At 33.2% G+C, this 24996-nt stretch overlaps 1 protein-coding gene across 2 annotated transcripts in view; it reads right to left on the bottom strand.

The window, feature by feature from the left end:
• Positions 1-24982, bottom strand: part of LOC141387386 (uncharacterized) — a 68713-nt gene extending 43731 nt beyond the window's left edge. The window contains exon 1 of one of the 2 annotated variants that reach the window (XM_073957003.1): positions 24644-24982. The gene's annotated coding sequence lies outside the window, so the exon portion shown is untranslated. Of the gene's footprint in view, positions 1-24389 lie in introns of both variants that reach the window. The other variant, XM_073957011.1, reaches the window with a different exon arrangement.
• Between the last annotated feature and the right edge of the window lie 14 nt (positions 24983-24996).

Below are 24996 nucleotides of genomic sequence, written 5' to 3'. Positions count from 1 at the left end.
AGAGTATACAAAAAATAGTCTTTAAATGATGAATTTTAAAAAATAGTAAACGTATACAAATATTTATTGATATCGCTCTTTCTTTCATTTCTTTGTAAATTAACTTAAAACCAAATGTGCAAATTCGCACAATAACATTTGACAAATCTACAGCAGTTCAAATACATAAATACATTGTCTTAGAAACATATTTGTTCTGTTCCTTTACGTGCCTGAGGTTACCATTTCTTATAATTTTTAACCTGCAAAGGAACGCTTACTTTAGAAAGCATACAATTTATATGAGCATACCATTTTTTGCCACTGTTACCATTTTATAAAGTAAAGGAACATACCAATTGATAGTACGTTTACATTTACGAAAACGTAAATGTCAATTGAAAACTCGTCTAAAATCCAGTGGATTTCATTTGACGTATAAGCAATGGAATTGGCAAATCGAGTGGATTTCGTAAATGTAAACATACCATAACTTTTTCTTTGTCAGCAGATGTTTAACAGTGGCATTTTACTCTCAAAAATTCTCTCTCATTGCATAGCACAGCATCGTAGTCCGTTATTTTCTATTGCTATTTGTTTTAATCTTCGTAAGGGAGAAATACACAGTTTGTCAATAAAACGAATACACTTCTTGTATTGTTTGTGTTCCCCTACGTTTTTAATTGTAAACGTTGCAAAATGAGTTCAACAAACATATTTGTCCAAAACGTATTCCAATGTAAAAATAGAAGAAACGTCAAAAAATACATACTTTGCCACCAAACATTTTTCTGGGTTATGTTTGATGCTATGCTGTTGATTTTGTTCATAGCACAGTACAGCAATAGTTTTCGTTTTTGTTTTCTTGACTGCGGCTGTTTACTATGCTGTAAAAAGGTCTACAGCACAGCATAGCAATATCATTCGTTTTTGATTTTGATGACTATGCTATGTTGTGTGCTTCGCAGATTTCAGAAGCACAGCATAGACCATGTGCTGTGCTACTTTTATGTTCGCAGCATAGCACAGCAACAGTTTTCGATTTTGTTTTTGAAAACAGCACAGCATAGCAATAGCATATTTTTAGTGATTTCAGTGCTGTGCTGGTAGCAAATTCAAACACTGATTTTTATGTACTCTATAAGACCAAAAAAATATATGAAGATTGAAAACAAAAAAAAATGTGACGGTACCGTTCCATGGGGGCTATGTCAAAACGTGGACCAATACTCACAATTCTCCGTAGGAATATTTCGCAGCTCTTGCGAAGACTAAATAGGGAAAGTGTACAAACCCCCAATACCAGTTGCTGATATTATTCGAATGTTCGGCACAACTTTCGAAAACGACATTGTCGAATGTCGAATGTTTGGCAAATAGGTCTGTACGATAACTAAAAATTTTGTACAAATTTGTACAAACTTTTACAAAATGTTCTTCGATAACAAACTTGTTCAGTAAAAGAGAAATGAGAAGTAGTTGCAAGTACTTGCAAGAACTTGCAAATACTTTTTACTTGCGAAGTTATCGAACAGGCATAATGTTTTTCGTGTGTATACAGGCACGTTGTTCTTTTGTTCGTCAAAAGTTCGAAAACGATATAATTTTCGAACATTTGGTGAATGTTTGTTCTTCACAAGAAAAATTATTTCGAGAAACAGTTTTACTTTGAATTTTTTTTTTTTTTTTTGTTTCAAAAAATTATTTTATGTTGTTTGTATAAAATTCCCATTTGCTTTTTTTAAATAATTTCGATATAAATGCTACGTATAACTGAGCCGCCCAGTGCACACATCGATTAACTCCATAAAACAAAAAGTTAACTCCATAAAACAAAAAGTTGAGAGTATGCTTGCCATTGTACAGCTGTGTTCAAAATAATAAGAGTGCTCATTCACACCAAGGGAATGGTCGAATAAACATGTTTAAACTTCTCCATTTTGGTCTATTTTGTATTTATTTAACATTGTATATATCCAAACAGTCAATTCATTAGCAGAAATGTGGCAATTTGTTTTAAATTATTTACTGTTTACACCAACATTACAAATCGCCTTCAAATTTTTTGTTCAAAAAGATAGGAGTGCGGAAGAAAAAGGACAATAAAAATATTTTTAGATGAGTTTAAGATCAAAATTGTCCATATTTAAGTTAACAGTAGTGAATCCTATAGGTTTGACGGCTATTTGAAAAAAAAGTCCTTTGGAGGTAGCCAAAAACAGGATATTGTCCTTGCGGCGATTTTCCCCATATATTGCGATTTTCGCCATATACTCGTATTGGGTAACTCAATGGATTTTGTAGACAAAACCTTTAGTGATTAGAGTTTTTTTAAGCTCTGGCTGTTATCTCGAACAATATATAATGCTCGGTATCCCGGAAATTAGTGTATTTTGTTCCTTGAGCTTAAGTTAAGTCCGGTTTGTTTTGAGGTCTTCAGCATCTTAACAGCACGCAGAAATCATTTTTTGTTCATATTTGAAAAATTGGATGATTGGCACATATTAGACATTTTTCAAAACGCTTTGTTAAGAAGCAAACTTTAAAGACAAACTTTCGAAGTTGGCCTAAGATTATGTTGATTAAGGTTTGCATCGTATAATACGCAGTTTTCTAATGGAACTGACCTAAATGAAGTATTTTTGAGTGAAAAACGTAAGTTTATATTGAAAAATATATTACGGCGTATACCAACCATAGCACAGTGGATGCATTCCTTTAGGACAGTGCGACAAAAATATTAAATATTGGTATATCATCTTAAAACTTTAGGAACTTTGTATTTATCACTACGCAAGAATCATCACAAATTTTGAGCATGATCGGGCATGCTTAAGTATCATTTCGTTGCTAAAACCATATAAATACATATCAATTTATTAGGGTAACCCTAGTACTACCACATAAAATGCAACAATCTGGCAGCATCATAGCAGTGTTGCATGCATCAGTAGTTTTAAGTTATTATCTCTCTCTACTCATTGTCAGTACACAGTCAGTCAGTTACTTTGCAACCACCAATTAATAGACATCTCATCTGTACATATTTCGTCATATTTCATTGTTCTTCATAATTAATACTTTATTTCAACTCATAAAACAACTTAAAGTTTTATTCAATAAATGAATTGATTGTTATGTTTAAACATCGTCTTTCATTCAATCGACCACCTCCGTAAGAACATAACAATTTGGCGACGAGGATTTTGGAACAAAGATGTATCATTCTCGCTAACAATTTGGCGACGAGGATTGTGAATTGAAAACAGCACTCAGTAACAAAAGGAATTTCACAATTTCATCAGAACTTTCAACAAGGCTGCGTAATAACATCAAGACATCGCACACAATAAAAGTTGTGGCAGGAAGAATTTCAAGGAAAACATAAAAACGCACAGGCACAAGTTCATCAGGAACATTCTAACAAGAATTTTCAAGCAGCAGCGTCTCTAACAAAATTGTAACGGCTGAAAACACAGACACTAGAAAAATCTAGACATGTCGGAACAAGCGAATATTGTAAAATTACTTGCACAGCAGCAAGAGCAAATAGCTAAGCAGCAGGAACAATTTGCGCACCAACAGGAACAATTTGCGCAACAACAGGAATTACTAAATAAACTCACACAAATCATTGCTGGACAACAAGGTGCAAACACAGTTTCTTCATCAAATCCAGGGGAATCATCAGTGGCAAAAGCCCACCTCATGGAATCTCTAGCAAATTCCATGACGGATTTTCACTATGAGCCTGACAGTGGTTTATTATTTGAATCGTGGTACAATCGTTTCAAACACATCTTCGAAAGGGAAGCAAGTGAACTGGACGATGCAGACAAAGTAGGACTTTTGTGGAGAAAAATGTCCAATCACATTCATGAACGATTCAAGAATTTCGTGTTACCAAAACAACCTCAAGAACTTTCATTGGCAGACACAATCAAGCATCTTACAAGACTATTTGGCAGAACAGAAACACAAGTAAGTCTACGATACAAATGTCTCCAAATCACAAAAATGGAAAATGAAGATTTTAAAGAATACGCTAGTCGTGTCAATCTTCAGTGTGAACTTTTTAAACTGGATGACTTATAGGCCGATTCCGTACAGCGAGGCGAGTCATGTCGCGTCGTCTATCGTCTCTGTGACAAAATTTAAAAAAATGCACTACGTACAGCGATAGAAAATAATCGTCGATAACAAGTTATTTTTATTTTATTTTTATTCGTTAGTAAAAATGTACGGCGACAGCTAATTTGTTGTCGCCGGAAAATGAACATTTCGGCGACAAAATTTGACGACGTCAGGCGATATTGCCATACGGAATCGAAAAATTGCATTTGACAACGCGACACGACTCGCCTCGCTGTACGGAATCGGCCCATTAACTACAGACCAGTTCAAGTGTTTAATTTTCATACTTGGTCTTAAATCATCACAAGACAGTGACATCAGAATCCGTTTATTAAGGCATCTTAATGAAAGTAAGGAAGTAGTCAACTTAGAAAAGCTAGTTGATGAAACACAAAGCATTTTGGATTTGAAAAGTGACACAGCACTAATTGAGGGAAGCCAAAAACAGTGCAACAAAATTGGTAAGCCTCAACAAAAACAAAAGATACCAAAAACAGCATGTTGGTATTGTGGAGATATGCATTATGCAAAACATTGCCCCTACTCCAAGCACAAGTGTACAAAATGTCAACAGATTGGTCACAAAGAAGGATTTTGCAACAGCATGCACAGGCAGAGCAAATCAAAACACAACAACGACAAACATCAACAAAGCAAAACCAATCATGATCAAAACTCAGAAACGAACAATGTGAGTCATCAGAATTTTAACAACAACAAAACAAAATTCAGCACAAAAACAGTATCTACAACAGATCCAGTCAAAATCAAGCAGGCAAGAAAATATGCTACAGTGAGTATTAATTCAAAGCAAGTGAAACTACAGTTGGACACGGCATCAGACATTACCATAATTTCTAAATCAACGTGGAAAAGAATCGGAAAGCCGGATGCATTTGAAACCACAGACACCGCCGAAGATGCAGGTGGCAATAAACTCACATTTTTTGCAAAACTTTTTCCAATAGAAGTGTCAGTTGCAGGAAAATCAAAAATTGTGGATTGTTACATTTCAAATTTGGAATCATTAAATGTCCTAGGCATAGATTGGATTGAGAAATTTAATCTATGGGATATTCCAATAGCAAAATGATGTCATCAGATCAAGTTCACAAGAACTAAGTCATTGAACAATGTTTATCAAGTACTCAATGCTCACTTTCATCCCAGCCCAAATAGGCAAGTCAAAAAGTAATGAAGTAATATCCAGAACCCAGGTTCAAACTTAAAAGGGGAGATATTAGGGTAACCCTAGTACTACCACATAAAATGCAACAATCTGGCAGCATCATAGCAGTGTTGCATGCATCAGTAGTTTTAAGTTATTATCTCTCTCTACTCATTGTCAGTACACAGTCAGTCAGTTACTTTGCAACCACCAATTAATAGACATCTCATCTGTACATATTTCGTCATATTTCATTGTTCTTCATAATTAATACTTTATTTCAACTCATAAAACAACTTAAAGTTTTATTCAATAAATGAATTGATTGTTATGTTTAAACATCGTCTTTCATTCAATCGACCACCTCCGTAAGAACATAACACAATTAATAGTACCACTTAATGTTGTACTTAAAAATCAATATAAAATAAGTAAAAAAGTATGCGTCGGCATTGCTTACGGAGATATACCGTTAGTCTGTGTGATTTGATAATCTGTTTTTCACAGAAAATTATGTATTTAGATTGTTTTCAGAATTCTGTGCCCTCTTATTCGACGTATGAACTTGCCGACAAAAATATGGATTTTGATTAAAGTTCACAAGGTTTCCGAGGAGGTACCCGAAGTTATGGAAGGTTATACTCGATTTTGTAAGTGGGCCTTATTGTGGGACTTATTACTTTCGATAGATTTTGCACCCACCAGTCATTTCAGTCGACCACCGTTTAATTTAGAGCCATTATACCAGAAAGAATGGACTTGCCTACGAAAAACATGATATCGCTGTAAACAGGATCACAAGGACTACCTTCGGTAAAAATTTCCAAAGGATCCTCGAACAGACTTTCTTCTTTATTTGCGCATCCGTGTTTCGGATATATGCGATCATATAATAATTACAGATTATTTGTTGATTTACAATTTTTCTTATGTTTAACACAAATGGATTTTTATAAATATAGATATCTGTTTTTGGCGGCATTCAATAAACTTCTTTCATTTTGATGTCCGGTCCATGTCAGAATATTTTTCAGCCAAGAATCTTCTTTTCTTCCTCTGCATGGTCTTCCATCAACTGATCCTTTGATAATTTTTTGCAGAAGAATATATTTATCGTTTCTCATGATATGTCCCGGTATGACACTTCTGGTTTTAACTGTTTTTAGGAGTTCGCGATCTTGATTCATTCTTCTTAGTACCTCGTCATTTCTTATGCGATCTGTCCACGGTATTTTAAGTATTTTTCGAATGATTTTTCAAATGATTCCAGTTTTCTTTCATCTATCGCCTTTATCGTCCATGTTTCTGATGCATATAATAAAACAGACCAGATGTAGCATTTGATGAATCTGGTTTTAGTTTGTATACAGACGTCACGACTTGTCAGTATCTTGTTGTATCTGTAAAATGCATCCCTTGCCATTTCTATACGACAAGTTTTTTCTTTCGAAACATCCCATTGTACATTTATGGTAACTCCTAAATATTTATAGCTTTTTACTTTTTCTATTACGGTGTTTTGTATTTTCAACGTACTGTTGTTATACGTATTTTTTCGGCTGACGGTCATGTATTTTGTTTTCTTTTTGTTGATTTTCAATCCATACGATTCACTTACATCTGTGAGTTTGTCAATAAGTTTTTGTATACCGGATATGGTGCTAGCGAATATTGTTGTATCGTCCGCGTATCTGATATTGTTGATAATCATCCCATGTATTTGTACTCCTATTCGTTGGTGCTCTATAGCCTCCATAAATATTCGTTGGGAGTATATATTAAATAACAACGGCGAAAGGATACATCCTTGTCGTACCCCCTTTGAAATCGTTACTTTTTCCGTCATTTCTCCGTTTATATGTATCGATGTATGCCGCCTGTTTCCAATATAAATTTCGTATACATCGTATTTCCTTGTCGCTTATGTTAATCGTTTTCAAAATTTCTATTAGTTCATCGTGACGAACTGTTTCGAAAGCTTTTTCGTAGTCAACGAAACATATAAATATATCCTTTTGTACTTCTCGGCATTTCTGGACTAGTATCTGTAAGCTAAGCTGTGCTCCTCGAGTCCCCATTCCTTGTTTAAATCCGAACTGTGATGTGCCCATATACTTTTCACATTGGGGATATATTCGGCTATGGATTACTCTTAGAAAAAGTTTTAATGCATGCCTCATGATACTAATCAGTCTATATTCTTAAAATTTTTTTGCGTTGTTCTTCTTTGGTATCGGTATGAATTTTGAAATGAGCCAGTCTGGTGGATATTTCCCCGCACACATTTTCATCATCTATAAGTTTTAATACTTCAGCTGGAATATCGGCAGGTCCTGTTGCTTTTATACCTTTGAGTGTTTTTATTGCCTGCTCTACTTCGCACTTTGTTATTGGGTTTCCAGTCAGATTGTCTTCTGTTTCTTCGTAGTAAGGGGTTCTTTCGGCTTCAGTGAATAATTTTGCTACATATTCTTTCCATATTCGTTTTTTCTCCGCTAATTCAAATATAGCTTTGTTATTTTCATCTAACAGAGTGGCTGGCGCTGTTTTTTTATATACTCCTGCTGCTTCCTTTAACTTCTTATGAAGGTTGAAGTCATCGTGTAGGTTCTGTAGAGTTTCAATTTCTTGACATTTTTTATTAAGTAAATTATTTTTTGCTGCTCTTGTCAAGGTTCTGATTTCTTTATTTATCTCCCAGTATCTTTCGAAATTTCTATTTTTCTGTTGGCTTCTTAGGTTTCGTAATTGTTTTATTTCCTCAGTGACCCATTCATCATCTCTCGATGCAGGAGAGTTTTGTAGGCACATATTCGTGGTGGAGTTTATCTTTGTTTTGAGATTATGCCATATATTTTCCACATCCTCCTTGTTTACTCCTTCAAGTTTGGAATTAATCTCTGTTTTAATTTCACATTTAATAGTTGGATCTTTCATCATGTGCAGATTTAGTCTGGGTGTTCTCTTCTTTTTTCGGGTAATTGCTAATTTGATCCTGATTTTAGAAAGTAGCAGGTTATGGTCAGATGGGACGTCCGCACCGGGGCAAGTTGAGCTCTTCATCACACATGAAGAGTATCGTTTGTTGATAATTATGTAGTCAATTTGATTTCTTATGATGTTTTCTGGGTTATCATGAGGAGATCTCCACGTATAAAGTCTTCTGGGATGTAATTGAAACATTGTATTTGTAACTTTCATTTTATGTTCTTGGCAGAATTGTACCAATCTATCCCCTCTATCATTGCGTTGTCCTAGTCCATATTTTCCAGTGACTCCATTTACTTCATCTCTTCCCACCTTTGCGTTAAAATCTCCTTGTATAATAGTAATTTCATGAGATTTGGTGTTTTTGAGTAACTCTTCGATTTCTGCATAGAATTCCTCGACTTCGTCATTACTTGAGTCAGATGTGGGAGCGTAAACTTGGATAATGTTCATATTAATAGGTTTTGTATTAGTTTTTATCATCATTGTTCTGTCAGAATGTGGGATGAATCCTGTTACATATTCTGCAATATAACTCTTAACTATTATTGCCACACCCTTTCTGTGCTTTCCTTCTTGATTTCCTGAGTAAAATACTCGAGTATTTTCCGATCTAAAATCTCCGCTTTCCGTCCACCATGTTTCACTTATTCCGAGAATGTCTATATTTAGTCTGTTAATTTCGCTTATAGTGTTATTGAGCTTTCCAGCTTCGTATAAGCTTCTAACATTCCACGTTCCTATTTTTAATACCTTTTTTGTTTTACCTCCGGGGATTCTTAGCACCCTCTTATTGCCGGAGACTAAGGGCCGTGTTTCTTCTGTTGTTTCCATATTAATTATTATATGATTTGCAAGGGATTGTACTTCAGTGGTTTCCCGTTCCCTTCTGAAGGGTTTGTAGTTTTCCATCTATGGTTTCAGCCGCTCCACGGGAGTTCAGACGCTGTTCACAGCCGCCCAATATGGGAACAGACGCTGTGGTAGTATTCATTCGCTGTTCGGAAGAAGTTTTAAACTTTGATTACGTCTACCGATTTCCAGTGGTGGCCATTCTAGCTGGTTCAGCTTCCGCCCACCAAAGGTACTAAGGGACCAGCTGCCGCCCCTTAGGCTAGTTTTTGGTCACCCCCGAGTATTTTATTTCCTCGGTACCCCACTTGTCATAAAGTTGAGCTTCCCCAATTCGCCAATGGGAGGGTCCCGATAGAGGATCTAGCAATCCCCCACGGGGAACAGACCTTAAACTGCACTTAAACAAAAATGTTGAACTTTTGTGAGGTAGGTACCCTAAGAAGTGGATCGATATGGCCTAGTTTCGAGTTTAAACTAAGTTTGGACAAAATATTTCAAGATCCAAAGTTTGGACCAAATCGGTTGCTCCGTTTATGAGATATCGCGCGTTACATGTTATTGAATATTTTTGAACTTTAAAGGGGGAGGTACCTTGAAGAAGTGGACCGATAAGATTCGAAGATATATTTCGATATGCAATGTTTCAAACCAAGGCAGTACCGAAAATTGTAGGGTTAGGGGTTTTTTCCAAATTCTTCATTTAGAGGTTATGTCACAAAATTGGTTACACCATGTTCATCCGCAAATTTCCGCAGCTAACTTATACATTTTTTAAATCTTGACACCTAAACCTAGAAAAAAATGCTAATGGGGCGGCGGAGATCGGTAGCGATACTAGTTAAAAGCTTATGGGAAGTTAGTCAAAAAACCAAAATATTACATATTTTAATATATTTTGTTGGATGTTATTATTAATACACAAGGATCACTATGCACAGATGAAATGATATAGAAAATAAGTTCATATCTTGAATAACAACTTCCATTTTAGAAATCGTTATATATATATATTTGATTTCATTTATATTTTTGTTTTATTTGTAAAGCGCTTTATTTTTCCCTTTTTAACGCACTATTTTTAAGAATGAACACATATTTTTATGATGCTCCCATCAGAAAACACCGTTATAAATTGTCAAAACATTGTTAGTACAGTGAATTTTGGTATGTTTATAACACTTTCACGCTCATAAAAGTGTTATACGATATAATACTTTTCATTTTTGTCCTATGGGCGCATCCACTGTGCATAGTGCAATCCCAGCCTGCCTATCACAAAATGGCGCAAAAGTACATTTCAACCGTTCACTTTTTAAACGTTTTTTGAATAGAAGCGAAATTGATTGCATTCACAAGGTTAACATCCTAAGGACTTCCAAATATTATTTGGTTGAGGAATAAATTCCTTATAGATACGCTTTTTTGGCCGATCCTTACATAAAGGGCTAATGTAAACTGGAAAAAATTGCTGCAAGGACAATCGCCTGTTTTTTTGTTATCTCCAAAGGACTTTTGTTTTCAAACAGCCATCAAATCTCATAAAATCTATTGAATTCCCTACTGTTAACTAAAGTATTGACAATTTTGATCCTCAACTCAACTAAAAATATTTTTATTGTCCTTTTTCTTCCGCACTCCTATTTTTTTGAAGAAAAACTTTAAAGACGATTTATAATGTTGGTGTAAACAGTAGATCATTTAAAACAAATTGCCACATTTCTGCTAATGAATTAACTGCTGAGATGTCAACAATGTTACACAAATACAAAATAAACAAAAATGGATAAGTTTAACCATATTTTTTTACCATTTCCGTTTTTTGTATGGGCACTCCTATTATTTTGAGTGCAACTATATATCTGTATATTTGTATATCTGTATTTTGTAATTTAAAGGTGCTAATCTTTATTATTCGGAAAAGTTATATTTAATATAAAAAGTTGTGACTATATCAAAGACTTTGACACTTAAATTTAAGATTTTCAAAAAGTGGAGTTAATCGATGTGTGCACTGAACGACTCAACTATAGATGGGTACATCAGCAAAAATGTCTAAAATCGTCTTTTCCATTTCAAAAAAAATCAAAAAAAAAAAAAATTTGGATACTACATCTATGATTTTTGGTACATAGATTAAGAAAAAAATCGACATTTCAAATCTGTTTTCGTTACCAATTTTGATCGTTGCGCGCAAAAGATATTACCGTTTTAATTATGCTAATTAGAAAAAATTCTAAAAAAATCGCGACTTAATATAGTAAGCTGTTATATCCTATTATCGTTAACTGAATTCGCCCCCTTTGCGATTTACAAACGTATATTTGAAACAATAACGCTTATACTTACAAATAAATATATAAAAAAATATAGCAGCATCCAGACATTGTGAGGAATAAAATGAAACCTAAGTCGTGAAGTTTGGAGCTATAGTATTCATGTTATTTGCAAAAATACAAAGAAAATATGACGAAAAAAATAAAAATCATGTTATTCTAATTTTATTTTTTTATGGTTGAAGAAAAAATGTTTGAGTTCTTCGTCATTTTCGTCAAAATTTCACGCAATAATGAAGATATTCCGTTGGAGCAAATTTTTCGCTCATAGTTTTCCTATTGGCGAATATTTTTAGAACATTATATCAAATCACAAGGAATTCCAATTGTGGCATAACATTAAAATAATGTTATATTGAATATTACAATATTTGAAACGCATATAAACCGCGTAATAGTGAAAATGACATGATGCGCATCCGATTTTCCAACACAGCGAATCAATCCCTTTTATTTGGTGTACAGTTTGTGAAATTCTATTTGGCGGCCACGATGTAGCATCTGCTGCATATTAGGGTGCAAAATACAGTAAAATGGTCATAATTTCCGCGAAGTTCATTTACATTTTATGCGCATCCGATTTCGATGGTAACCTTTAAAAAATACATCATTTGATGTCGTTTCATTGCGATCCATCAAGAACCGTGGATGTAGCATCGCACTTAATTTTTAGAAAAAATCAATTGTATCTCCGGATTAGCGATAGTTTTGAAATATATGTTTTCGCACATTTTAAACAGTCATATAGCTATATGTATTTGTTTCAGTAAAAATTACACTTCCAAAACGCGTTTCAATGCGCGCAATTTTCAAAAACATTTTTTGCAGATTTTCGAAATTTGAGGGGTATCATATCCGCCGATCTAGTGGACGGATTTGGAGGCGTCATGGCTTATTACATTCAGAACGTAAAAAAACTAAGTTCACGCGGGTTTCACCGACAATTTAATGGCAGTTGCAAATTTTGAATCAAAAAAACAGGTTTTTTATAAAAATTTACTCACCAAAAATTTCGACTTTAAGCTGAGATTGTTGTGAACCTTTGAAGGCTACAGGCCAGAGTTATTACATCAAAAAATGCGTAATCGCGAGTACTACAATCTCATAATCAGTTTTTACACGAGTGCAGTTGCGCGTCCCGATTAGAGCAAAAATTCAAAAAACCCAATTTTTTAGTCTTCAAAATGTCAGCATCCGTTTGAGATTGATGCAGTGGTTATATTAAAAAATCATACATTAGAAACTTCATCTCTGAAGTGTATTCTTTAACTTCTTCTTTAAACATTATACTCTACATTATATTGTAAAGCCACTAATTAAAAATTGACTTAAAAAAACTCGTTTCCTTCAACGATTTTTTTCCTATTTTTTTACATTAACATAATTACAGCTTCCGCTCAAATTATAATTTTAAGAAATCCATCGATGAATCGTGCTAAAACAGTTTATTTTACTTAAATGCGTTCAAAAGTTATGGTATATTACAACAATTCGCGAGTTACAATACCCCATACCTCAGTTTCAACATAAGTAAATTTTCTACAAAAAGGGCAAAATACCCAAAACATGGGTAAATACCCGATAAATTTCTTATTTGGGTGTTTATTTGGGCAAAAAAAAAAATTATTTTGAAATCAAAATTTTGTTTTTATGTGAGGGCGAAACCTATAACTCTGCGTGTTGCGTGTGCGTTTCAATTTGAAATACATGTATTTTCTTTTTGTATTTTTGAACGCTCACGCAACACGCGAGTTATAGGTTTCGCCCTCAAACAGAAAATCAAAAACAATACCAAAAATGCAAAAATTATAGCTTTGTCGAGGAGGACTTAAATTTCAAGATTATTCAGTGAAATCGTGGGTTAATACACCTGATCTATATAAAATAGAAAAATTTTTTGTAAGTTTTTTTTTTGGTTTTTTGTAATTTATGGACTCGAAAACCGTTGAACCGATTTTCCTGAAAATTTGGGGGTATATTGCAATATCGCCTGAAAGTAAAATAGGGTATATGAGTTTTTGAAATTCCGCGTCGATCTGGAGATATAGAAGTTACCTCCAAAAAATGTAGATTTTGTATACTGATATCTAAAGAACGGTTACAGATACAGTCTCCAAATTTGGAATAAGTAACGGAGTTTGGTCTAGAAATAAATTTGCTAAACTATATTGAAATAGGTTCAGAATTGGATATAGCTCCCATATATATTTTCGGACGATTTCATGCATCATAGACAGCAACTGAACGGGTAGAGAACGCTTTCTTATCTCCTTTATTTGTTCATTAAATTATTAAAAATGGTGACATTTAAAGTTAATATAATTATAGTTATTCCTTTATATATTATCTTAGTCAGGGTAGCGAAGCACACTGGGTTCAGCTAGTTTGGATCTCCATCCAGCATTTATGTTTTTCTGCATGGAAAACTACAACAAACCACTCTAAAAGCTCTCAAATATCAAAATTATGCTGTCACAATATATATGAGAGATTTACCAAAATATGGACCAAAATTGCTAATATTTTACTAGCCTTGGATACGAGGTTATTTTACTCATAGTCAGATAAAATTTGCTAAAACATTGCGTTCATCTATTTGTATGATTTTAATTTCTGTACCCAATTTACCCATCTTAATGGGTATTTACCCATTTCCCATCACTTCGTATAACATATGGGTAGGTTGCCAAACACAAGACAACAATGTTTATAATCAATTACATATCGAGTGGCAAAAATAACAAAGAAATAAAAACGGAAAAGGTACATAACAGAAGCATGAAGAAACTCCACAAAAAATGTTTTCGCCACTAGCATAGAAACGATCTCATTCATTCGCTAATAATATTATTGCCGATATTCGAAATCGAAGGTTTTTCTGCCACAAAATGATCGACGAATGAATCGTGTTCAGTTCATTCTCGTGTGTCGTTCTCGAACAAAATATCGGCAAAACTATCGAGAAACATTCGAAGACGATATCGCTTTCGATGGCAATGCACAATGGTCTCAAATCCAAATTTTCTGGCCAACGTCCATTTTGTATTGAAATTAATTACACTGTGCAACAAAATTCAATTTTTTTTCAAAATGATGAGAAAAATCGAATAGATTATGAAAGTAGAGCTAAAAATATGAGACACATGTATCGGCGTTTTAAAAGTTTACGTCGGAAAGTAACCAAAATAGGCGGGGCAAGTTCCGCCCATTTTTAATTTTTCCGAAATATTCGAGTTAAGATATCTTTGAATCCTTGCATTTCAGGTATATAGTGTCTTTGGCAACTTTACGGAGGAGTACGTGGGCAACATTTTTGTTGAAAATATTAACCCTCATGCGGTTCATCAAAGGGGTCTTTTTTGTCCTTTTTTCAAAAATCTTTCAAAAACTCCTTAAAAATGTGGTTGTATCAAATCCAAATATTCTACAAAATTGTTCGCCATAAAATTTTACTATAGGTCTCAGAATACCCCAAATCCGTAACTCTTGTCTAATCGCCAAGAATCTCTAAAAATGAAAAACACGTTTTAGGGTTAAAGTCGGACTTCATCTGAGTTTATTCAAAATTGTCCCATAAAACATAATTTTAGAGAGATGATGTCAAAAACAAAAATATTCTTCGTCAAATTTCACTATGGGTCACCAAAGAAATGAAATGTCAATTTACATTTTATGGGATGAAAATATCAGTATCAATTTTGCTGAAAAACACATGAAAATATTTCCCAATTTTTTTGATGAAAAATTTTTCCTTCTTTTTTTGAGTTGGTACATGGAAGTAATATAAAAACTTGGTTATAGGTGAAAAGTGTCAAAGGATGAAAAATTCTACACAAAATTTCACTATGAGTTTCAAAATAAACCATATATCTATGTATACTATTTCCTTAAAAAATTAGATTACAAATTTATATATGAGGATGAAATTATATGTTTTAATTTTGGACTGTTAATTTTACATAATTCCATACTGGATCAAAATCTAGCAAAATCCTTTACTTTTTGGGAATATTGTTAAAGAAAGAAATGTTTCAAATGAAATTTCATTATGGGTCTCTAAATAAAAGAAATCTGTAACCATAGTATATAACATTCTTAGCAGCACTTGTTTTGGATATATATGTTTTAGGGCCATATTTCCCAATTTTCATACAGATTGTCGTTGTGATTGGATACTGTAAATATCATATTGATGGTTTTTCGTTGTGAATTCATACAGAAGATGTTGTGCGTTCCATTCATAATGCTTTTGAAATATTTGTGGTGCATGTATATTTAGAATATAAAAAACCACATTGGACTTGCCCAAATTGCGTATTTTTAGTACTTCCAACTTAAATTCCGTAGTTTGGATAAGCCATTGGTTGCTTATATTGTAAGTGAAAATAAATTAGAGGTTTACGGCTATGGTCAAGTGAAAATATAGGCGTCATATGGGCTCTCACATGCACAATTTGGTGTGGTCCAAAAAACTACAATGATGGGACTAACTCCTACTTTGGTGGCATTTACGGAATATTTTTTTTTTCATGTTTTTTCAGCAAAATTGATACTGATATTTTCATCCCATAAAATGTAAATTGACATTTCATTTCTTTGGTGACCCATAGTGAAATTTGACGAAGAATATTTTTGTCTCTGACATCATCTCTCTAAAATTATGTTTTGTGGGACAATTTTGAATAAACTCAGATGAAGTCCGACTTTAACCCTAAAACGTGTTTTTCATTTTTAGAGATTCTTGGCGATTAGACAAGAGTTACAGATTTGGGGTATTCTGAGACCTATAGTAAAATTTTATGGCGAACAATTTTGTAGAATATTTGGATTTGATACAACCACATTTTTAAGGAGTTTTTGAAAGATTTTTGAAAAAAGGACAAAAAAGCCCCCTTTGATGAACCGCATGAGGGTTAATATTTTCATCAAAAATGTTGCCCACATACTCCTCCGTAAAGTTACCAAAGACACTATATACCTGAAATGCAAGGATTCAAAGATATATTAACTCGAATATTTCGAAAAAATTAAAAATGGGCGGAACTTGCCCCGCCTATTTTGTTTACTTTCCGACGTAAACTTTTAAAACGCCGATACACGTGTCTCATATTTTTAGCTCTACTTTCATAATCTACTCGATCTACAGTGTTATTACTTATAATGAATGTGTACAAACACCAATTCTTACGTTTTATCGACCAAAATGACCAAAAACTGCCAAAATTAGTTGAACAGGGTGGTCCGGTTGTGTGGGGTCTAAACCAAAACATTGACCTATGTTAATAATTTTTGGTACGAAAGATTCATATCTTCCAAGAAGTCGAAGCACAAAATTTCAGTTGAATCGGTTATCAAAGCTATCAATATAAGAATAATATTTTAAGCCTTAGTAAATTTATTACTCCTTTAGAATTGCAGTCTAATATCATTATTGACTATAAAGCTAATTGTATCGCTAAAATCCACAAAATATCTAAAATCGGACGATAGTTTTATGTGGGGGTTATGACAAAAAATGGACCTATTTTCAAAAAAAAAAAATTATACATACTTGTTTTCTGCACTCTAAAACCCTTAAATATGAATTTTAAGGAACATCGGTTGAAAGATGTTGGTATTACCGTTCTATTTCAATTGGATACTACGTACACTCACAACAGGTATTTACAAAAAATCTCCCATCCTAAAATAGAAAAATCCACTTTATTTTAACTGTGGCAAATTTCAGCAAGATTTGACTTCTGAATTTACTAGTACAGACCACCTGCTAGCTTCCAAATTCGATTTGGAGGTGGACATATTTGGACATTTTTTTAAAAGTTTAAATATATTTAAAAAATATTTGTAAAAAATAATTTTCAATATATATAAAAACATTGCTTTTATTACGCTAATTTTACAAACTTCTTCCTTCTTTTTGTATATTATGAATGTACTCAATGACAGCTTCCCGATTCATAATAAATTTGATCTTATGCAGCGATGCAATACAACACAAATTGTATATTTTACAGCACAAAGTCTGTTTTATTTTTACATAAAAAAGTGTCAACTTTGGTACTGCGCCAATCAACGGAAACTAACGGTATTTACAAAAACTAATTATTTTCGGTTGACTAGATGTCTGTTTTATTATTCTGCGAAAAACAAATTAAAATTTTGCAACTTCAAAAAAAAATCGTTTTGGACAAAAATTCCTACTTGAAACCATAGTGCAATGGTATGGTGGGAATAGTCGGTACTTAAAGGGTTTTGTTATTTTCAGTCTTATGTTCCTTCGAGTCTAAATGTCCAATCAAATTGAATTTGAGTATGATTCGTAATTTTGTGTAGTTTTAGATTATATGAACAACTTTTTAACCACCATTTCCCAATTGTCGGCATGAGATGTTCCAATAGTCGGCATGTTATATTTAAATAAAGAAAAAATGCATACTTTACATCTTTTCTTAAATATTTGAAAAGACAATAGTTTATGCTTTCGTTATTTATACATTTCTTGTTATTATATATATGGCGAAAAACAAAAATGTTTTACAATCGATGAATCCGAGTTTCACCCATTCAGAATTCGCGGAATGTTAGCATATTCTATATAGTATGATAAACATTCTTTAAAATGAAGTGTTTTAGGAGGGATCCCATAATATCGACCATTAAAATTAATTTACGTGGAAGCTGTGTTGGCATCAATGTAGAAAAATAGGTAAAAATGGGTTGAAGCCAACAAGTTTTTTTATGTTCCATTCCGATTTCTGGCTTAACCTTACATTTCATAGACATATGCCCAAAGAAAGACTCAAAGAATACTTCATGGGCAATATGATACTAGTGTATCATTTTTCGATATATCCACTACATCCACCTAAAATTGATGCTGACATTTTGAAGCCGGAATTTCGGGGTTTTTTGAATTTTTTTAATAATCCGGACGCGCAACAAGATAATATTCCAAACTCATAATAGGATTATAAAACTCGTGATTTTACGTTGTTTATGGCTTATCTCATGAGTGTGCTCCTTACAGCATCCTAGTAATTGGAGTCTAAAGTCCAATATTTGATGTGTGATTTTTATTAAAAAACCTATTTTTAGCGTTTAAAATTTACAAGTGTCATTCAATTTCCTTTGTACCCCGCGTGAATTTAGTTATTTTACTCGACGGATCTAATGAGCCCATCCGCGATCGAATCCATCCACTAAAACCTCGGATATAGATACCCTGAAAATAGGAATATCAGCAAAAATTTATTTTGACAAATCCGCGTACCAAACCGCGATTTTCTTTAAATTTTTTTACGTAAATGGAATCCTTTATACGCGATTACAATATTTGCGGAAACGCGTGTCATAAATTACAGAGATTCGGGAGTAATATAGGATTTTTACCAAAAATAGAAAGTGGAGGCACATCCGCGGTTCTTGAAGAATCTGATTGAAATATGTGTAGATAAACATATTTTTGATGGGTGCTACTGAAACCGGATGCGCATCAAAATCGCATGCAAATTGCGCGATTTTTACCCACTTTAATGTTTTTTGCATTGTGTGATGCAACTGGCGGCACACTTTGACCGCAGAGTGAAACATCGAAATATGCATAAATATTGAAAGAGATTGATTCGCTGTATCCAAAAACGGATGCGCATCAACTGATTTTAACTTATTCGCGAATAATAGGCTTTTTAATTTACACATTTTTTGAATGATTGTAATTTCAATATTACTCTTAATTTCCTATCCTTATAAGTTATCACAGTAAGCAAATAAGCTTTCACGATGGTAAACCATATTTCTTGATGAAGTTTTAGTAGTACACATTAATTATTGTATGGTATTTTAGCGAAATAGTTGGAGAACTCCTAAATATTTTTTTAATTTTTCGAATCAAACCAAAAAATATATTTGCAACAATACTTTTCAACAATAAGTTTTTCTCTTTTGTTGTTGCTATAATATGCAATTTATGTACCCAATCTCTATAAATTTGGTATCATATTTTTATACGCATTGTCTAGATTCCGCATATATTTTTTAATTTATTTTTAGGTGTTTGTACTATTTGTTGATTTTCCGCGAAAATAATAATAGATTTAATAACTATTTAAACATCTACGAATAGATATGGAATGCTGTTAACGATTTATGCATACATTTTCTCATAACAACAAATAAGATATTTTTAAATATTTTTTCTTTATATGAGAATAAAAACCGCCATAACTTTTGCGCGCATCGTCCAATTTTGTGAACGCGAACAGATTTGAAACCAGAATTTTTTTCTTAACCTCTATGCCAAAAATTGTAGATGTGCTCGCAAAAAATTTTTTTAATTTTTTTCAAATGGAATTGCAAAGGATTTTTGTTTTTCGCCATATATACCCAGCAAAATTTGACGGAAGGGGTTCTTTGCGATGACGTGATTTCATGTCATCTTTTGCATTGGTTCAAAGGAAGTCGTGGAAGATCCGATCTTTTCATTAGGATTTGAACCAATGCAAAGGAAGTCGTGTAGAATGCAGGGGATAGTCTCTGGTTTACGATTAAAAAAAGTCCAGCTGCCCCCATCTGCCACCCGCTAAGTTATTCCTCTTACACCACGCCCGTAAAATCGTCAAAATTCCGAAAATCGGGAGGTACGTTTATATGGGAGCCAATAATGAACATTTTTGGCAAGGAGATATTTTGCTCACTCAGCCAAATCGGTTGGAAAATGTGGGTAAAATCGTCAAAATTTCGAAAATCGGGAGGTACGTTTATATGAGGGCTATGCCTAAACGTAGACCGATATTGACCATTTTTTGCATGGAGGTATTTGGTTCACTCAGAACTCAAAATGCCAAATTACAGCCAAATCAGTTGGAAAAATTCGCTAAAATTTTCAAAATACCGAAAATCTGAGGGTACACTTATATGGCGGCTATACCTAAACGTGGACCTATATTGAATATTTTTTGCAAGTAGGTAGTTTATTCACTCAGAACTCAAAATGCAAAATAACATCCAAATCGGTTGGTTAATTTGGCCAAAATCTTCAAAATACCAAAAATCGGGCGGTACCTTTCTATGGGATCTATGCCCAAATATGGACCTACATCCACTAAAAATGGTTCTCTATCTTTTTGGCTTGTTATAAACCCACGTTTAAAATTTGGAGGCGTAGCTCGATCAGAACTATTTTTGCACTTTTTCCATACAATCGTATGGTGTATATTGCTATATGGCACGTGGGATACTTGAGGCGGAATAATAATGCACACTCAAATATCTGCTTAAATATTAATAAAATGTTGGCATATTTTATGTAATATTATTAATTAAGCATTTTTGCATTAAATTTGTTTAATTTTTATTATAATTTAATGTGATTTTATACCTAAATTCGTGTTTTTTACCGTAAGCGTCTAAATCAAAATGGGCAGAGACGCTGGAGTTGTTTACGAATTTATTTTCACAGACATTGAAAGTTTTTAATTAATTGAATTTTAATGCCTGATATGCCTGATGAGCTGAATTAAACCACCAGCGAAACGATCATAGCATATTGGTTGGGTGTGTGGGACTTCGGTAGAATTCACTTTTTCAATACAAACTCCTTAGGAACATAATTTTGTTCCGAGTTTTGGAAGGGTTCTTCTGTCCAACCACTTATACTAAAATTTCAAAAAATGTGACAGATGAGAATAATATATTCTAAGTTTGTGAATCAGGTCATAAGTTTGCTAAGGAACGAGTTAATATCTAAACATACAACTCTCCAATAGAAGAAAGGCAAAATATCCAAAATCGTTTAAAATATTCATTAACCAATTTACTATTCTAGCAGACGAAATGGTTGACTTAAGCCCAGAAAAGTGGTTCTAAATTTTATTTGGTAAATAATTCAAGGCTTTTCTAAAAAAAATAATAGAAAATAAGAATTATTCTAATAATTCTGGTTAACAAAACATGTCGTTTAGAATCATTCGAAATTTTAGGCTAGGTTCATGGCACAATTATCAAGGTATGAAGTGTCAAATTTCTTTATAAAAAAATTTATTTTTATTGTAATTTCCCCAACAACATAAAGAAAATTTTGACATAACATATTCAACATTTTACGACACCACGGAAATCAAATCCGGGTATAAAGTGTGCAAAGCGGGATGTTTCCCATTGCACCACGGTGTTAAATTTTTCCTGCCGCACTTATCCAGAAAAATGATTCCGATGATGTCATTGTTCTCAAACTTCAAATAATCAAAATCTTAATATACTGTACATATTTTCAAATTCTATTTTTTAATAACTTGTGCATATAATTTATGTAAGAATGCGTTTATGTTAAATAAAATGTATATATTTAATAAATTTTAAATTAATTTATAATTTAAACACAAAACTGTGTTTTTTTTTAGCTACTAGGTAATCCGGACACCGCCAAAACATGTGCTGTCCGGATTATCGAGATTATACTGCAGTTATATGTAGTATATACCAGGGTTTTGAGCCAAAAATACCTCGACTCCAGGCGAGTTTTTTTCGCGACTCTGATTCCGGGTCGACTCCGAGAGTGAATTCCTATACCACTAAAAATGAATAAAATGTGCACATATTTTTAACTTTTTCCTATATTTTGGTCTATATAGGCTAATATGTTAGTTTTTCCTTACATATTCATTAAAAAGGGCATTTGTTCGATTACATTCGAACATATCAATACTGTTTCTGCCGAATCTTACATTACATAGCAAAGTTAGAAAGTTTTTGCCGGTTTTCCTTTTTTTGCACTAGTATATTCTGGGCGGAATTCTTCCGCGTGAGAAAATATTTAAGGTTTCAAAATATGTGAAAATAATGGGGCAATACAAATCATAAGGACTACCTGCAATAAAAACTATAAGCAATTCACGACCAAGTTTCAAACTGGATGTAAGCCAACATTTTAGTGTGCTTAGCTTTAAAAGAAGACCCCCAGTTGTAAAGCTCAATAAAAGCCATTTTTCATGGTTTTTTTTTCGAGAAAAATTCGTAACTTTTTTGCAGATTTTTTTTCATCTGAAAGAGACAAATTTTACGAAGTTTTGAGGCTGTCTACGAAACACTGTTTTTATTAATGCATTTTGCGGTGCCAACTCTATCTCGAAAACTAATAAACCAATTGTCATATATTTTTGTGGCCGATTTCGAGAAAAAACACATTTTATATGCTGCATACAAAATAAAATAAATTGTTCCCATTCAACGCTCATTCTAAGGCATTATTGTTCCGATCGACTTAAAAATTTGACCACATATTCTATGCTATTTAAACTTTCTACTTTTTTCTGAAATCTATAAATAGGAATCACCCCTTAAACTAAAATTCAGAACTCACATTTTGAACTTTGGTGTGGAGTGGATAATTTTAATGAAATATTTGAGATATATTGTGTACACCACCCAGCACGTAGGCATATGGATGTTTTCTGAAACTGAAAAATTAGCAAACGATGGGATTTCATGCATGAAAATATTCTACAAAAATGTTGCTAGGAAAATTTTATGAAGGGTCGGTCCACTAGGACAAGAAATCGATATTGTCATGTTTTAATTGTCCTCTATCACTTTTACCCGATCCTTTCTCATGAAAACTCTATAATTATGTATTTCATTGAATTTCGTATATGCTATTGATTGTGTAGAAAACTCGGATACACATGAACTATATGTGTTCCTGGCGGACAGATCCGGTTATTTGAATGTCTACATCTAACGCCCTCATTGAGTATATAATGAATCCTAAAAGAAAGATTCGCCGTTTGTCGGACTTCTGAGTTATGGCGGGATGAATCTTTCGTTGACCAACAACGAATTTATGATGCCTAATTCAGAGGCGTAACCATCCGAGTTTGATATATTGTTAATAGATTATGCGAAATTTACCGAAATACATAAACATACGTTTTTTTTTTTTTGAGAAAGTAACGGATAAAACTGTTAGAGGACAATAAAAATGTGACAATATCGATTTCTTGGATATGGGAAACCTACATATAATTTTCGGTGGAACATTTTTGATATAAAGCTAGTTTCTCAATGATTGATGGGGGTCAATCAAAAAAATCGTGTCATGACTCAGAAATTTCAGCTATGGAATCCTTTGGGGTTCTCAATTGGGGCTTTCTCCCTCAGATCTTAACTTCCATTTGTGTCACAGGGTATTCAGTAAGATTTCCCATAGAGACCACAATGTCTTTAGTAGAAGACAAGGATGACTTCTCGTAAAAAACAAGATAAGAATACCAATAGACCTTAGTGAGAAGACCAGTAAGACTTCTGACGAAAGAGGTTAAAGGTCCAATCTTAATTCGATTGTCTAGAAATTTACTTTTGTTTGCAAAAATGTAACGAATCAATTGGATCAACAAAATGGGATGAATAGACTACACTTCGGAGGATAGTAAATATCCTGTGAATTATCCTTTAACTTAGTATAATATATAATTTGCATATATATGTATATTCTTATACCTTTCTTCTAAAATAAATAATGATTTTTAAAAAAATGTTCTTGTTCCAAATTTAATGTTATATTTCTACCTATAACGTGGAAAAAATTTGCCCGGAGTCGGAGTCGAGTTATTTTTTTCGACTCAGACACCGACTCCAGCAAAATTGCTCGACTCCGACTCGTAGACTCCGACTCCGAAACCCTGGTATATACCGGGCTCTAAACTCGTCTTGTTCCCAAAAATCATATACATTCAACCAAACATTGTTTAAGGAAATACATAAATTCATTTGTGATCGCTCTTTACGAAGATCGGAAGAATTATAAGTTTATAAATGCAAACATTTCTCAAATTCAATATTGAATATAGCCAAAACAGCGTCCTGATATATGCACAAAAAATAGCTATTAATCAGTGTATAACCAAAAGTACCAACCAATACAGTATAGAAACACTCACTCTCCCATGGCTTATGTCAACTTCTCGACATGTTCCGTAGATTTCTTCTCTTATGCGTCTGCAGTCATAATTTATCCATATTTTCTCTGGTGAGGGCAGTCCAGATTTTTATTTATTCAAACACATATTTCAAAAAAATTTTAAAAATTAATCATTTTGATCTTTTCCACAATATATACTTAAAATTGTTTGTCCAATTTTCCATAAATTGTACTCGTTTTTATATCTGAACACTTTTTCAGTTGTACACCTACCTATCTACCTATTGCCTCCATCCACATACAAAAAAGTATAATTATTGACAACAACAATGGCTGGCAGTAGATATCCACCTTTGTGATTGATTCAAGACGAGGCCACACAAAAGACTTTTCACTTGCAATTTTTACACTTTATTATGCAGAAATCCATTACATGTTCATATGCCAATTAAGATTCACTTCTTTCTTTACAATTTTACTCCGCTATCGATTAATTTTTATACATTTTAAACCCTTTTTTCTCTATTTCATTTCACTTGAAAAAATGGAAAATTACGACAATGAATTCGTCGTCTGGTTCAGAGTGTAAAGTCAGTCAATTAATACTAATTTGACGCCGATGGTAA

Source organism: Musca autumnalis, unplaced genomic scaffold (assembly GCF_047663935.1).
Source record: "Musca autumnalis isolate F117 unplaced genomic scaffold, ASM4766393v1 scaffold_1, whole genome shotgun sequence".
NCBI lineage: Eukaryota > Metazoa > Arthropoda > Insecta > Diptera > Muscidae > Musca > Musca autumnalis.
The sequence above is the reverse complement of the archived record's forward strand: the minus strand, read 5'-3'. Positions and strand labels throughout refer to the sequence as shown.